The following is a 17,212-nucleotide window of genomic DNA, read 5'->3' on the forward strand; positions in this document are numbered from 1 at the left end:
GCCTCTCGCTTGGGTTCTTACACCCGCTTCAAACTATGCGGCGTCAGCTGATCCCTTATCGCATGCCACGGCCATGAAGCCGCACACTCTGAAGAAGGCGGAAGGAGACGAGTGACAGGCGAACATATGCACTGCTCATGCCCATCAATCACACCCTCGCAGTCAAAATAAATAAGACACTGAGGGGCGTTGTGTGGGGCAAGGCGGCCGCAGAGGCGCAGGCAGCCAAACAAAGATGCCAGAAGACGGGCAGCGCTACCAAGGAGCTTGTTGCGTGTCAATACAAAGGAAAATCACACCTGAGGGACGTTTTAATGGTCTCAGAGGACTCATTTTAGACGTGTTCAGTTCAACCTGGGCAAGGAGAATAAGTTTCTGAGCCACCTTGCACACATGCAGCATTACTGTCGTACAAGGTGGCTGTAAAACGTAGAAACGCCTGGGGGAGGGGGGACAGGTTTCCTTCAATTTCAGTTCTTGTGCCTGCGAGGCTTTTGCAGGACACGTTGCTGGCTACACAGCAGGGGAACAGCTGGCGGTGCTGAACCCCACTGACACATTGGCAGGTGTTTGGCTCTGTGCAGCCAGCACATCTGGGCCCCAACTGGCGGTGTTAGAGCCCAGGGTCAGCAGGAGGAGGAGAGGGATTACAGTGTAGGCCGAAGCCTGCACTGGAGCAAGTTGAAAGGGAAACTTTACCCCCCCCCCCAAGCGTTTGTAGCTGAAAGAGCCATCGTGTGCAGCACTAATGCTGGAAAAGGTAAACTTAGCTCTTTTAATTATGGTCCTTGCACATGCTGAACCTAACACTTATGAAAAGTGTCCCCTCCTACCGTGATACCGTCCGGTTGGTGGAACTGTCCTTTGTGATGTGACGCAGCACAGCCGTCATTCTTACCCCCTTGGCGCCGTGCGACGCCTCCTCAGCGTTGTTTGAATCAGTCCCGGAGCCTGCGCTGTTAGGTTAGCCCTTGGCCATGCACACATTTTGCGCTGCCCGTCTTCTGACATCATTTGGTGTCAGGCTGGCTGCGCCTGTGCGGCCGCGCTGGCCGAGAGCCCGCCTCGCAGTGTCGTCTAATGTAATCCCACCGCGGGCCTGGGATCCGTGGCCATGCGCAGTGCATATCCTCGCCTCTCACTCCCCTCCCTACGGCTTCTTCAGACTGTGCGTTGTCACGGCCGTGGCATGCTATTAGGGACCAGCTGACACCGCACAGTCTGAAAAAGCCGTAGGGAGATGAGTGAGAGGTGGAGGTTCAGATATGCACTGCGCATGTCCATGGATCTCAGGCCCCCAGTGGGATTAAATCAGAAGACACTGCGAGGCGGGCTCTCGGCTAGCGCGGCCGCACAGGCGCAGCCAGCCTGACACCAAATGATGTCAGAAGACGGGCAGCGCAAAATGTGTGCATGGCCAAGGGCTAACCTAACAGCGCAGGCTCCGGTGTTGTGGATTCTGTTTGTGGGCTCCCTCTGGTGGTTACTGCTGGTACTGGGTGACTTTGGTGGGTTGCGGCCTTTGGTTTCCACCTGTCCATCAGAGGCTGGGTGTTTCCTATTTTACCTGGCCTTTCTGTCATTCCCTTGCCGGCTATCAATGTATTCAGATGTGCTCTGTTTGGTTCCTGCCTACCTGCTCCCAGATCTTTCAGGATAAGCTAAGTGCTGATTTTCAGTTGTTTGGTTTTTTGTCCAGCTTGCTTATTATGTCTCTATGCTAGCTGGTAGCTCTAGTGGACTGAGGTTCTCCCCATGTGCCATGAGTTGGCACATGGGTTCTTGTAATCTCAGGATGGTTTTTTGATTAGGGTTTTTTGCTGACCGCTCAGACCCCTTTTGTATCGTTCTGCTTTCTAGTTTACAGCGGGCCTCAATTTGCTGAACCTATATATATCATCTCTATGTGTGTGCCTTCCTCTCATTTCACCGTCAATACATGTGGGGGGCAACTATACCTTTTGGGGTTCATTCCTCTGGAGGCAAGTGAGGTCTTATTTTCTCTGCAGTACTAGTTAGCTCTTAGGCTGGTGCGTGGCGTCTAGAACCAACGTAGGCACGCTCCCTGGCTATCTCTAGTTGCGTTTGTCAGGCGTAGGGCAGCGGTCAGCCCAGGTTCCATCACCCTAGAGCTCGTCCGATATTTTGTATTACTTTGCTTGTCCCTTGCTATCCCTAGCCATTGGGATTCATGACAGTATAGCCGGCCCACAAAGTGTTAATTGTTTGGGCTGAAGCAGGAGAAAAAGAAGTGTTTAAGGGAAATTTTTTTTTTTTTTTTTTTTTCCTTTAGAGTTTTGCTACCTAGCCCTTAATTGCTGTCTAGCTGCTTCTTACCTCCTCTTAACCCTTGAATGGCTCTGATATTAGCTGTTTAACATGGATGTCCAGAGTTTGGCTTCCAGCCTGAGTAATCTCGCGGCAAAAGTTCAAAACATACAGGATTTTGTTGTTCACACTCCCATGTCTGAACCTAGAATTCCTATTCCAGAGTTCTTTTCTGGAGATAGATCTACCTTCCTGAATTTCAGGAACAATTGTAAATTGTTTCTTTCTTTAAAATCTCGCTCCTCTGGAGACCCTGCTCAACAGGTCAAGATTGTAATATCTTTCCTGCGGGGCGACCCTCAGAATTGGGCATTTGCATTGGCACCAGGGGATCCTGCATTGCTCAATGTGGATGCGTTTTTTCTGGCATTGGGATTGCTCTATGAGGAACCCAACCTGGAGATTCAGGCTGAAAAGGCTTTATTAGCCCTCTCTCAGGGGCATGATGAAGCGGAAATATATTGTCAAAAATTTCGGAAATGGTCGGTGCTTACTCAGTGGAATGAGTGCGCCCTGGCTGCTAACTTCAGAAATGGTCTTTCCGAGGCCATTAAGGATATTATGGTGGGGTTCCCTACGCCTACAGGTCTGAATGAGTCGATGGCTATGGCCATTCAGATTGATCGGCGTTTACGGGAGCGCAAACCCGTGCACCAGTTGGCGGTGTCTTCTGAACAGGCACCTGAGACTATGCAATGTGATAGAATTCAGTCCAGAAGTGAACGGCAAAATTATAGGCGGAAAAATGGATTGTGTTTTTATTGTGGTGATTCAGCTCATGTTATATCAGCATGCTCTAAACGCACAAAAAGGGTTGATAAATCTTTTGCCATTGGTACTCTGCAGCCTAAGTTCATTTTGTCTGTGACTCTGATTTTTTCACTGTCTTCCATTTCCGTCGATGCCTATGTGGATTCAGGCGCTGCCCTGAGTCTTATGGATTGGTCATTTGCTAAACGCTGCGGTTTTAGTCTGGAGCCTCTGGAAGTTCCTATCCCTCTGAAGGGAATTGACTCTACACCATTGGCTATGAATAAGCCGCAGTATTGGACACAAGTGACCATGCGCATGACTCCCGTTCATCAGGAGGTGATTCGCTTCCTTGTACTGTATAATTTACATGATGTACTAGTGCTTGGTCTGCCATGGTTACAAACTCATAATCCTGTCCTGGACTGGAAAACAATGTCTGTGTTAAGCTGGGGATGTCAGGGGGTTCATGATTATGCACCTCCGATTTCAATCGCTTCATCTACTCCTTCTGAGATCCCTGCGTTTTTGTCTGACTATAGGGATGTTTTTGAGGAGCCTAAGCTCAATTCGCTCCCTCCTCATAGAGATTGTGACTGTGCTATAGAATTGATTCCTGGCAGTAAGTTCCCTAAGGGTCGTTTATTTAATCTGTCACTGCCAGAGCATACTGCTATGCGGAATTATATTAAGGAGTCCTTGGAAAAGGGACATATTCGTCCATCTTCGTCCCCTCTGGGAGCAGTTTTTTTTTCGTGGCAAAAAAAGATGGTTCCCTGAGGCCTTGTATAGATTATCGCCTTCTGAATAAGATTACAGTCAAATATCAGTATCCACTGCCATTATTGACTGATTTGTTTGCTCGCATTAAGGGGGCTAGGTGGTTCACTAAGATAGATCTTCGCGGTGCGTATAATCTGGTGCGGATAAAACAGGGTGACGAGTGGAAAACCGCATTTAATACGCCTGAGGGCCATTTTGAGTATTTGGTAATGCCTTTTGGACTCTCCAATGCTCCGTCAGTCTTTCAGTCCTTTATGCACAATATTTTCCGTGAATATCTGGATAAGTTTATGATTGTGTATTTGGATGATATTTTGGTGTTTTCTGATGACTGGGAGTCTCATGTTTTACAGGTCAGGAAGGTGTTTCAGGTTCTGCGGGCCAATTCTCTGTTTGTGAAGGGCTCAAAGTGTCTCTTCGGAGTCCAGAAGATTTCTTTTTTGGGGTACATTTTTTCTCCTTCTACTATTGAGATGGATCCCGTCAAGGTTCAGGCGATTTGTGACTGGACACAACCTACATCTGTTAAGAGCCTTCAGAAGTTCTTGGGGTTTGCTAATTTTTATCGTCGGTTCATTGCTAATTTTTCCAGTATTGTTAAACCTTTGACTGATTTGACTAAAAAGGGTGCTGATGTTGCTGATTGGTCTCCTGCGGCCGTGGAGGCCTTTCAGGAACTTAAGCGCCGGTTTTCTTCTGCTCCTGTGTTGTGTCAACCAGATGTTTCACTTCCTTTTCAGGTTGAGGTTGATGCTTCCGAGATTGGAGCGGGGGCGGTTTTGTCACAGAGAAGTTCTAATGGCTCGGTGATGAAGCCATGTGCATTCTTCTCTAGAAAATTCTCGCCCGCCGAGCGCAATTATGATGTGGGTAATCGGGAGCTTTTGGCCATGAAGTGGGCATTTGAGGAGTGGCGTCATTGGCTTGAGGGTGCTAAACATCGTGTGGTGGTCTTGACTGATCACAAGAATCTCATTTACCTTGAGTCTGCCAGGCGTTTGAATCCTAGACAGGCTCGTTGGTCGTTGTTTTTTTCTCGTTTCAATTTCGTGGTTTCATACCTGCCAGGTTCAAAGAATGTGAAGGCAGATGCTCTTTCCAGGAGTTTTGTGCCTGACTCTCCTGGAGACTCTGGGCCTACTGGTATCCTTAGGGATGGGGTAATATTGTCCGCCGTATCCCCAGACTTGCGACGTGCATTGCAGGAGTTTCAGGTGGATAAACCGGATCGTTGTCCACCAGAAAGACTGTTTGTTCCGGATGATTGGACCAGTAGAGTCATCTCCGAGGTCCATTCTTCTGTGTTGGCTGGTCATCCTGGAATATTTGGTACTAGAGACTTGGTGGCCAGGTCTTTTTGGTGGCCTTCCTTGTCTAGGGATGTGCGTACCTTTGTGCAGTCTTGTGAAGTGTGTGCTCGAGCTAAGCCTTGCTGTTCTCGGGCCAGTGGGTTGTTGTTATCCTTGCCCATCCCGAAGAGGCCTTGGACGCACATTTCCATGGATTTTATTTCTGATCTCCCGGTTTCACAGAAAATGTCCGTTATCTGGGTGGTGTGTGACCGCTTTTCTAAGATGGTTCATTTGGTGCCCTTGCCTAAGTTGCCTTCCTCCTCTGAGTTGGTCCCTTTATTTTTTCAGAACGTGGTTCGTTTGCATGGGATTCCGGAGAATATCGTTTCTGACAGGGGATCCCAGTTTGTGTCTAGATTTTGGCGGACATTTTGTGCCAAGATGGGCATTGATTTGTCTTTCTCGTCTGCATTCCATCCTCAGACGAATGGCCAGACGGAGCGAACTAATCAGACCTTGGAAACTTATTTGAGGTGTTTTGTTTCTGCTGATCAAGATGACTGGGTTGCTTTTTTGCCGCTGGCCGAATTTGCTCTTAATAATCGGGCTAGTTCTGCCACGTTGGTCTCTCCTTTTTTTTGTAATTCGGGGTTTCATCCTCGTTTTTCCTCTGGTCAGGTGGAGTCTTCGGATTGTCCTGGAGTGGACGTGGTGGTGGACAGGTTACATCAGATTTGGAATCAGGTGGTGGACAATTTGAAGTTATCTCAGGAGAAGACTCAGCAGTTTGCTAATCGCCGTCGCCGCGTGGGTCCCCGACTTCTTGTTGGGGATTTGGTGTGGTTGTCTTCTCGTTTTGTCCCTATGAAGGTCTCTTCTCCTAAGTTCAAGCCTCGGTTCATCGGTCCTTATAGGATCTCGGAGATTCTTAACCCTGTATCTTTTCGTTTGGATCTCCCAGCATCGTTTGCTATTCATAATGTGTTCCATCGGTCGTTGTTGCGGAGGTATGAGGTGCCCGTTGTTCCTTCGGTTGAGCCTCCTGCTCCGGTACTGGTGGAGGGAGAATTGGAGTATGTTGTTGAGAAGATCTTGGATTCTCGTGTTTCCAGACGCAAACTCCAGTATTTGGTTAAGTGGAAGGGTTATGGTCAGGAGGATAATTCCTGGGTGGTCGCCTCCGATGTTCATGCGACTGATTTGGTCCGCGCCTTCCATGGAGCTCACCCTGATCGCCCTGGGGGTTCTCGTGAGGGTTCGGTGACCCCTCCTCAAGGGGGGGGTACTGTTGTGGATTCTGTTTGTGGGCTCCCTCTGGTGGTTACTGCTAGTACTGGGTGACTTTGGTGGGTTGCGGCCTTTGGTTTCCACCTGTCCATCAGAGGCTGGGTGTTTCCTATTTTACCTGGCCTTTCTGTCATTCCCTTGCCGGCTATCAATGTATTCAGATGTGCTCTGTTTGGTTCCTGCCTACCTGCTCCCAGATCTTTTAGGATAAGCTAAGTGCTGATTTTCAGTTGTTTGGTTTTTTGTCCAGCTTGCTTATTATGTCTCTATGCTAGCTGGTAGCTCTAGTGGACTGAGGTTCTCCCCATGTGCCATGAGTTGGCACATGGGTTCTTGTAATCTCAGGATGGTTTTTTGATTAGGGTTTTTTGCTGACCGCTCAGACCCCTTTTGTATCGTTCTGCTTTCTAGTTTACAGCGGGCCTCAATTTGCTGAACCTATATATATCATCTCTATGTGTGTGCCTTCCTCTCATTTCACCGTCAATACATGTGGGGGGCAACTATACCTTTTGGGGTTCATTCCTCTGGAGGCAAGTGAGGTCTTATTTTCTCTGCAGTACTAGTTAGCTCTTAGGCTGGTGCGTGGCGTCTAGAACCAACGTAGGCACGCTCCCTGGCTATCTCTAGTTGCGTTTGTCAGGCGTAGGGCAGCGGTCAGCCCAGGTTCCATCACCCTAGAGCTCGTCCGATATTTTGTATTACTTTGCTTGTCCCTTGCTATCCCTAGCCATTGGGATTCATGACACTCCGGGACTGATTCAAACAACGCTGAGGAGGCGTCGCATGGCGCCAAGGGGGTAAGAATGACGGCTGTTCTGCGTCACATCACAAAGGACAGTTCCACCAACCGGACGGTATCACGGTAGGAGGGGACACTTTTCATAAGTGTTAGGTTCAGCATGTGCAAGGAGCACCACGAAAAGAGGCACTTTTTCCCTTTGCATCATTACTGCTGCACAAGGTGGCTCCTTCAGTAACAAACGCCTGAGGGGGGGGACAGGTTCCCTTAAATTTAACTTGTTGTGCCTGCGTGGCGGTCGCAGTACACGTTGCCGTATACACAGCAGGGGAACAGCTGGCGGTGCTGAACCCCACTAACACATTGGCGAGGTGTTTGGCTCTGTGCGGACAGCACTTCTGGACAACAACTAGCGGTGTTGGAGCCCAGGGACAGGTGGAGGAGGAGGAGGTGGAGGAGGTAGGAGGAGGTAGGAGGGATTGCCACACACACAGCAGGGGAACAGCTGACGTTACTGAACCCCAATAACAGAGGAGGGACTGTTGGGACTGTGCGGACAGCACTTCTGGACGGCAACTAGCGGTGTTGGAGCCCAGGGACAAGTGGAGGAGGAGGAGGTGGAGGAGGTAGGAGGGATTGCCACACACACAGCAGGGGAACAGCTGACGTTACTGAACCCCAATAACAGAGGAGCGACTGTTGGGACTGTGCGGACAGCACTTCTGGACGGCAACTAGCGGTGTTGGAGCCCAGGGACAGGTGGAGGAGGAGGAGGTGGAGGAGGTAGGAGGGATTGCCACACACACAGCAGGGGAACAGCTGACGTTACTGAACCCCAATAACAGAGGAGGGACTGTTGGGACTGTGCGGACAGCACTTCTGGACGGCAACTAGCGGTGTTGGAGCCCAGGGACAGGTGGAGGTGGAGGAGGTAGGAGGAGGTAGGAGGGATTGCCACACACACAGCAGGGGAACAGCTGACATTACTGAACCCCAATAACAGAGGAGGGACTGTTGGGACTGTGCGGACAGCACTTCTGGACGGCAACTAGCGGTGTTGGAGCCCAGGGACAGGTGGAGAGGAGGAGGTGGAGGAGGTAGGAGGGATTGCCACACACACAGCAGGGGAACAGCTGACGTTACTGAACCCCAATAACAGAGGAGCGACTGTTGGGACTGTGCGGACAGCACTTCTGGACGGCAACTAGCGGTGTTGGAGCCCAGGGACAGGTGGAGGAGGAGGAGGTGGAGGAGGTAGGAGGAGGTAGGAGGGATTGCCACACACACAGCAGGGGAACAGCTGACGTTACTGAACCCCAATAACAGAGGAGGGACTGTTGGGACTGTGCGGACAGCACTTCTGGACGGCAACTAGCGGTGTTGGAGCCCAGGGACAGGTGGAGGAGGAGGAGGTGGAGGAGGTAGGAGGGATTGCCACACACACAGCAGGGGAACAGCTGACGTTACTGAACCCCAATAACAGAGGAGCGACTGTTGGGACTGTGCGGACAGCACTTCTGGACGGCAACTAGCGGTGTTGGAGCCCAGGGAAAGGTGGAGGAGGAGGAGGTGGAGGAGGTAGGAGGGATTGCCACACACACAGCAGGGGAACAGCTGACGTTACTGAACCCCAATAACAGAGGAGGGACTGTTGGGACTGTACGGACAGCACTTCTGGACGGCAACTAGCGGTGTTGGAGCCCAGGGACAGGTGGAGGAGGAGGAGGAGGTGGAGGAGGTAGGAGGGATTGCCACACACACAGCAGGGGAACAGCTGACGTTACTGAACCCCAATAACAGAGGAGCGACTGTTGGGACTGTGCGGACAGCACTTCTGGACGGCAACTAGCGGTGTTGGAGCCCAGGGACAGGTGGAGGAGGAGGAGGTGGAGGAGATAGGAGGAGGTAGGAGGGATTGCCACACACACAGCAGGGGAACAGCTGACGTTACTGAACCCCAATAACAGAGGAGGGACTGTTGGGACTGTGCGGACAGCACTTCTGGACGGCAACTAGCGGTGTTGGAGCCCAGGGACAGGTGGAGGAGGAGGAGGTGGAGGAGGTAGGAGGGATTGCCACACACACAGCAGGGGAACAGCTGACGTTACTGAACCCCAATAACAGAGGAGCGACTGTTGGGACTGTGCGGACAGCACTTCTGGACAGCAACTAGCGGTGTTGGAGCCCAGGGAAAGGTGGAGGAGGAGGAGGTGGAGGAGGTAGGAGGAGGTAGGAGGGATTGCCACACACACAGCAGGGGAACAGCTGACGTTACTGAACCCCAATAACAGAGGAGGGACTGTTGGGACTGTGCGGACAGCACTTCTGGACGGCAACTAGCGGTGTTGGAGCCCAGGGACAGGTGGAGGAGGAGGAGGAGGAGGAGGTGGAGGAGGTAGGAGGGATTGCCACACACACAGCAGGGGAACAGCTGACGTTACTGAACCCCAATAACAGAGGAGCGACTGTTGGGACTGTGCGGACAGCACTTCTGGACGGCAACTAGCGGTGTTGGAGCCCAGGGACAGGTGGAGGAGGAGGAGGTGGAGGAGGTAGGAGGAGGTAGGAGGGATTGCCACACACACAGCAGGGGAACAGCTGACGTTACTGAACCCCAATAACAGAGGAGGGACTGTTGGGACTGTGCGGACAGCACTTCTGGACGGCAACTAGCGGTGTTGGAGCCCAGGGACAGGTGGAGGAGGAGGAGGTGGAGGAGGTAGGAGGGATTGCCACACACACAGCAGGGGAACAGCTGACGTTACTGAACCCCAATAACAGAGGAGCGACTGTTGGGACTGTGCGGACAGCACTTCTGGACGGCAACTAGCGGTGTTGGAGCCCAGGGACAGGTGGAGGAGGAGGAGGTGGAGGAGGTAGGAGGGATTGCCACACACACAGCAGGGGAACAGCTGACGTTACTGAACCCCAATAACAGAGGAGGGACTGTTGGGACTGTGCGGACAGCACTTCTGGACGGCAACTAGCGGTGTTGGAGCCCAGGGACAGGTGGAAAAGCAGAGGAACACAATGTAGGCCGAAGCCTGATTGGAGAAAGTCGAAAGGGAACCTTTAACCCCCCCCCCAAGGCGTTTGTAGCTGAAAGAGCCAGCTTGTGCAGCACAAAAGATGCAAAAGGAAAAGGTGGCTCTTTTCATTATGCTCCTTGCAAACACAGAACTAAACACTTATAAAATGTGTCCCCTGAAACCGTGAGACCGTCCCGGAGGTGGGACTTTCCTTCGTAATATGACGCAGCACAGCCGTCATTCTTACCCCCCCCCCCCCCCCGGCGCCGTGCCACGGCTCCTCAGCGTTGTTTGATTCCGTCCCGGAGCCTGCGCTGTTATGTTATCCCTTGGCCAGGCACACTTAGCGCTGCCCATCTTCTGACATCATTTGGTGTCAGGCTGGCTGCGCCTGTGCGGCCGCGCTGGCCGAGAGCCCGCCTCGCAGTGTCGTCTAATGTAATCCCACCGCGGGCCTGGGATCCATGGCCATGCGCAGTGCATATCCTCGCCTCTCACTCCCCTCCCTACAGCTTCTTAAGACTGTGCGGTGTCACGGCCGTGGCATGCTATTAGGGACCAGCTGACACCGCACAGTCTGAAGAAGCCGTAGGGAGATGAGTGAGAGGTGGAGGTTCAGATATGCACTGCGCATGTCCATGGATCTCAGGCCCCCAGTGGGATTAAATCAGAAGACACTGCGAGGCGGGCTCTCGGCCAGCGCGGCCGCACAGGCGCAGCCATCCTGACACCAAATGATGTCAGAAGACGGGCAGCGCTAAGTGTGCCTGGCCAAGGGATAACATAACAGCGCAGGCTCCGGGACGGAATCAAACAACGCTGAGGAGCCGGGGCACGGTGCCAAGGGGGTAGGAATGACGGCTGTGCTGCGTCATATTACGAAGGAAAGTCCCACCTCCGGGACGGTTTTACGGTATCAGTGGACACATTTTATAAGTGTTAAGTTCTGCGTGTGCAAGGAGCTAAACAAAAATAGCTACCTTTTCCTTGTGCAGCATTACTGCTGCACAAGGTGGCTCTTTCAGTAAAAAACGCCTTGGGGGGGGGGGGACAGATTCCCTTACATTTCAGTTGTTGTGTCAGCGTGGCGGTCGCAGGACACATTGCCGGCTACACAGCTGGGGATCAGCTGACGTTACTGAAACCCAATAACACTGGGTCGTATGTTTTGACTGTGCAGACGGCACTTCTGAGCCTCAACTGGTGGTGTTGGAGCCCAGGAATTAAAGTTCAGGTGGTAGAAAGATGAACACAACAGGAGACCTGGATACTGTAGACAGTCACCTAATTATTTAATCAGGAAGAGGAGTGGCAAATTCCTGCAAGATCCAAGCCTTGTTCATTTTCAGGAAAGTAAGCCGGTGAACGTTATCGGAGGATAGTCGCATGCGACGGTCAGTTAGTACACCACCTGCAGCACTAAAGACACGTTCCGATAATACACTGGCCGCAGGGCAAGACAGCACCTCCAATGCATACTGGCTTAGCTCTGGCCATGTATCCAGCTTTGAGACCCAAAACTTGAAAGGTGAAGAGCCGTCTGGGAGTACAGCAAGAGGGCAAGACATGTAGTCTGTCACCATCTGACGGAACCGTTGCCTCCTGCTGACTGGAGCCGTCTGTGATGGTGTAGACTTTTGTGGCGGGCACAGAAAACTGTGCCACAGTTGGGCCATACTGGTCTTGCCTTGGGCAGAGGCACTGCTTCTGCTCCCTCTTTGTGCAGAGCCTCCACCACTGCCTGGACGCACTGAGCTGCTTTGGAATGCACTAGCAGCACTTCTCTCAGTTGGAATGGAGAAGATGATGGAATTCACCAGTGTGTCTTGGTACTCCCGCATTTTTCGTTCCCGGTTCAACGGTGTGATGAGGCTTTCTACGTTGTCCCGGTAGCGAGGATCGTGGAGGGTGAACACCCAATAATCAGACATGTTGAGAATGTGGGCGATGCGGCGGTCGTTTCTCAGGCACTGCAGCATGTAATCCACCATGTGCTGCAGACTGCCAACTGCCCAAGAAATGCTGTCCCCTGCTGGAGGCTTGATCTCTGCCCGCTCGTCATCACCCCACCCTCGCTGTACACACTGAGTACTGGACAATTGTGTAACTCCCTCCTCTGGACGGATGTCTTCCTCCTCCATTGACTCCTCCTCATCCTCCTCACAAACTGTCCCCTGCCTACGCGTTTGTGAGGAACCACGTGGCGCTGACTGTCCAGAAGATGATGGAAATGCTGAATCCTCATCCTCCACCTCTTCCACAACATCATCCCTTAGCGCTTGCAGTGATTTTTCAAGCAGGCAGATAAGGGGGACAGTCATGCTGACTAGTGCATCATCTGCACTCGCCATCCGCGTGGAATAATCAAAGGGACGCAAAACCTGGCAGACGTCATTCATAGTGGCCCACTCTGTGGTTGTGAAGTCTGTATGGCGCTGAGTGCGACTTCTTTGCGCCTGAAGCAGCTGGTACTCCATTACAGCTTGCTGCTGCTCACACAACCGCTCCAACATATGTAACATGGAATTCCACCTGGTAGGTAGGTCACATACGATGCGATGTTCCGGCAGGCGGTGTCGGCGCTGCAGAGCCGCAATGCGCGCTTTTGCCGTGCTGGAACGCCGCAAGTGAGCACACTCTAGGCGGACCTTGTGCAGCAGTGCATCAAGATCTGGATAGTCCCTCAAAAAACTCTGCACGACCAAATTGAGCACATGTGCCAGACATGGGATGTGAGTGAGGTTGCCGAGGCCCAGAGCTGCCACCAGATTTCGGCCATTATCACACACTACCATGCCTGGCTGGAGATTCGCTGGCACAAACCACACATCGCTCTCCTGCTTGATGGCATTCCAGAGCTCCTGCGCTGTGTGGCTTCGATTCCCCAAATAAATTAATTTCAAGACGGCCTGTTGACGTTTGGCCACGGCTGTGCTCATGTCGGTCGTAACAGGTAAACGTTCATCACGGGTCCATGTGGAGGTGGACTGTGACGGCTCCTGCAGCGATGATTCCGAGGAACTGGTGTAAGAGGAGGAGTCAATGCGTACAGAATGGATTCCTGCAATCCTTGGAGTGGGCAGGACACGTCCTGCGCCACTCGCACGATCTGTACCCGGCTCAACTACATTAACCCAATGGGCAGTGAGGGAAAGGTATCGCCCCTGTCCATGTTGACTGGTCCACGCATCGGTGGTGAGGTGGACCTTGCTACTGACGGCGTTCAGTAGCGCGTGTTTTATGTGTCCCTCCACATGCTTGTGCAGGGCAGGGACGGCTTGCCTGCTGAAGTAAAAGCGGCTGGGCACATTGTACTGTGGGACTGCCAATGACATCAAGTCACGGAAGCTGTCAGTCTCCACCAGCCTGAATGACAGCATTTCCAGTGACAGAAGTTTGGCAATGCCTGCAGTCAGAGCCTGTGCTCGTGGGTGGTTTGACGAGAAAGGCCGCCTTTTCTCCCATGCCTGTACTACCGATGGCTGTAGACTGGGCTGGGAGTGTGTGGATGACTGGGAAAGTGGTGCTGCGGGTGGAATTACAGCGGGTCTCTGGACAACAGGGCCAGAGGTTCTTCCACGGCGATCCTGGGAGGAAGCCGAACCAGCTGCGTGTGAGCTGGAGGAAGAGGCAACACGAGCTGAAGAGGTGGTAGCTGCCGCTGTTGGTTGGCCTAGCTCTTCAGTGTGTTTTTCTAACTCCGCCGGGTGCCTGGTGCGCACATGTTTCCACATGTTGGAGGTATTGAGGTTGCTGACATTTTTCCCTCTTTTCACTTTGTGATGACACACCTTGCATTTGACATAGCAAATGTCATCTGCAACTGTGTCAAAAAAGGACCAGGCACTGCAAGTCTTTGGAGCGCCCTTTTTGGCTTTTGGAAGAGACATGCTCCTAACGGCTGCCAAAGCGGAGGCTGCAGGATCCGCAGTCTTCCCGCTCCCTCTCCCTCTTTGGGCCGTACGGGGAATCTCTTCCTCAGAGCTGCTCCCACCACCTTCCTGTCCCTCACGCCAAGATGGGTCAAGGACCTCATCATCTACACTACCCTCTGCCCCCAAGTGCTCCTCCTGGGTAGTCTCAGCAGCAGAGCACGCACCAGTAAGTGGCACCTGAGTGTCATCATCAGCTGATGCGGCCTGCGATGTGGTGAACGGAGCCACTGGCCCACCCGCCTCTTCAGAGGAAGAGAGAAAAAGCTGTTGGGCATCACTGCACCCTGCCTCTTCTTCCATTTCTCCAATGCTGCTTGGCTGGCCCCCTGTTTCCAAGCCAAGAGATTCAGAGAACAGAAGTAGAGACGGCTCCTGTCCTGGGCTCTCTGTCTGCCTGGGCAATTTGGCAGGTGGTGAAGAGACAGATGGCTGCTCTCCAGTGCTCTGTGTCTGAGAGGATGTGGCACTAATTGAAGTTGATGCATTAGCTGCCATCCATCCGACAACGGCTTCAATTTGTTCTTCACGCAGCAGCGGTGTACGGCGCTCTGCGACAAAGCTGCGCATGAATGACTGTTCCCTTGTGAAAGTGGATGCTGATGAGTCACCGGTGCCCGCAGCGGGCACAGAATCCCCACGTCCCCTCCCTGCTCCGTGCCCACGCCCACGCCCACGTGCCTTACTCACTGCCTTCTTCATCTTGGGTGACTGATAAAGATAAGCAGAAAAGTACTAACGGCTTTGTGTGCTTATTCCTGAACAACTCCTCCTAACAGGTATAAGAAACACTAATTTTCTAAAGTGTGGACTAGACTTTAATATGAGCTAATGTGGCCTACAGAAATGTAAAGTGGTGTCACTGGTGTGTTTGGTGAACTTTATTATTTATTTATTTTTTGGGGGCTGAACTGACAACAGATAGAGCTGCAGTCACACGGAGACCGTGCAGACAGCCGTAAACGGCGCTGCAAGGCCCAAAAACCCTCCTCTACGTTATCCTATGTAGTGTTTTTCCACAAGTTAGCTGGAGACGGGTGGAAAGACACTAATAGGAATTTTTTGAAAAAATGTGCAGCAGCCTGCACTACTTAAAACAAAATGAAAATTGATTTTGCGGTATGACGCAGTGAAGAACCCTGAGCTGGAGACAACCAGGCTATGGCTGCTCACAGACTACAGGGCGAGCTGCAGTCACACGGAGACCGTGCAGACAGCCGCAAACGGCGCTGCAAGGCCCAAAAACCCTCCTCTATGTTATCCTATGTAGTGTTTTTCCACAAATTAGCTGGAGACGGGTGGAAAGACACTAATAGGAATTGATTTTGCGGTATGACGCAGTGAAGAACCCTGAGCTGGAGACAACCAGGCTATGGCTGCTCACAGACTACAGGGCGAGCTGCAGTCACACGGAGACCATGCAGACAGCCGTAAACGGCGCTGCAAGGCCCAAAAACCCTCCTCTACGTTATCCTATGTAGTGTTTTTCCACAAATTAGCTGGAGACGGGTGGAAAGACACTAATAGGATTTTTTTGAAAAAATTAGCAGCAGACTACACTACTTGGAAAAAAAAAAAAAAGAACAGTATGAGGCAATGAACCACCCTCCCTGAACTGAATACAACCAGCTATGGATGGCCTATGTGGCTGCACTCAGACTAGAGAGTGGGCTGCACTCACACACACACACACACACACAGACCTTGCAGATCGCTGTGAAAACAGCGCTACAAGGCAAAAGCAAGGTGAATAGTAGGTGAACACAGCGGTTGCTAAATTAGCCTTTGGAAAGCACAAAGAAGCAAATCGCTATCTCTAAACTGGCCCTCAGTCAGCAAACAGCGTCCTGTCACTAACTGAATTCACAGCAGAGTGATCGCAAAATGGCGCCAGCGACTTTTAAACTGCATCATGACATCATTTCAGCAGCCAATCACAGCCATGCCAGTAGTTTCATGCCCTCCATGCTGAACAGGATGTGCCCACAGTTGGAATCATTCTCATTGGCTGAATTTGTGCATTTTGAATCTGGGAACTTCCGATTCCGGTATCCGATACGCGGCAAGTATCGGAATCCCGGTATCGGAATTCCGATACCGCAAGTATCGGCCGATACCCGATACTTGCGGTATCGGAATGCTCAACACTAGTGGTGATAGGAACAAGATCTGGCAAATCAGGATCAGTCATGATCGGGGCAACAGGGGGCGCTCTCTCAGGTTCGCACCGTCGAACGTTCCGGGCACACCATCCTTGTGCATTCCGATGACGGGTGTAGGTCACCTGATCCCCCCTTTGTAATGGGTCACCATCTCGACTGCAGTAGGGGGTTTTCACGTTGTAGCTAGTAACAAAGACATCAGTTGGTAGCCCCGGTTCCTGTATGGAGCCCCATCCCCTCTTCGGGTGGTAGGTCAGCACCGTTCCCCGCTTTACCACGTCTTTCCTGCCGGGTGCAGACTTCTTACGTTGTGTATTATGTTGTTCAGTCTCGTCTCGATCTTTCCAGTGTTGTATTAGACATTGCTTATACTGTTCCCAGGTAAGTACTGCAAGGGTGAGGCCATCCTCCCGGGTTCCATCCGGCCCGGTCCAGGGGGTGTCCCACCGGAGGATCACCCCGTCTAGGCCCACATCTATGGGTTCTCCCAACTTGGTTGGTAGCGGAGGCACTAGCTTTCCCATCGCGTTAGAGGTGAGGATCACCCGCTCCACCAAGAAGGAACGATCATTGCTGGGGTGAGGAGCGGTCGCAGGAGCGGGATCGGTCAGGGGAGCCAGATCGGTCGGGAGAGCAGAATCGGCCGGGGGAGTAGGGGTGCCGTCCATACCTGCGCCTGATGTGATTCCACCGATGTCGATCTGTTCCGTTGACAAGGACACTGGAATCGGCTGCAGCCCGGACCGCGGCTCCTCCGGAGTCACCTCTTGATGTAGCTCCGCCCTCCATGGTTCCGTGGCTGGGATAGGCAGGCTCGGCTCCTCCACTGGCGGCTCCAAGGGGTTCAGGCCCCTCACCGGCGGTGGATGCGGGTCCGCCTCTGATGGGTGAGGGCAAGCCGGGGTCA

Source organism: Ranitomeya variabilis, chromosome 5 (genome assembly GCF_051348905.1).
Source record: "Ranitomeya variabilis isolate aRanVar5 chromosome 5, aRanVar5.hap1, whole genome shotgun sequence".
Classification (NCBI taxonomy): domain Eukaryota; kingdom Metazoa; phylum Chordata; class Amphibia; order Anura; family Dendrobatidae; genus Ranitomeya; species Ranitomeya variabilis.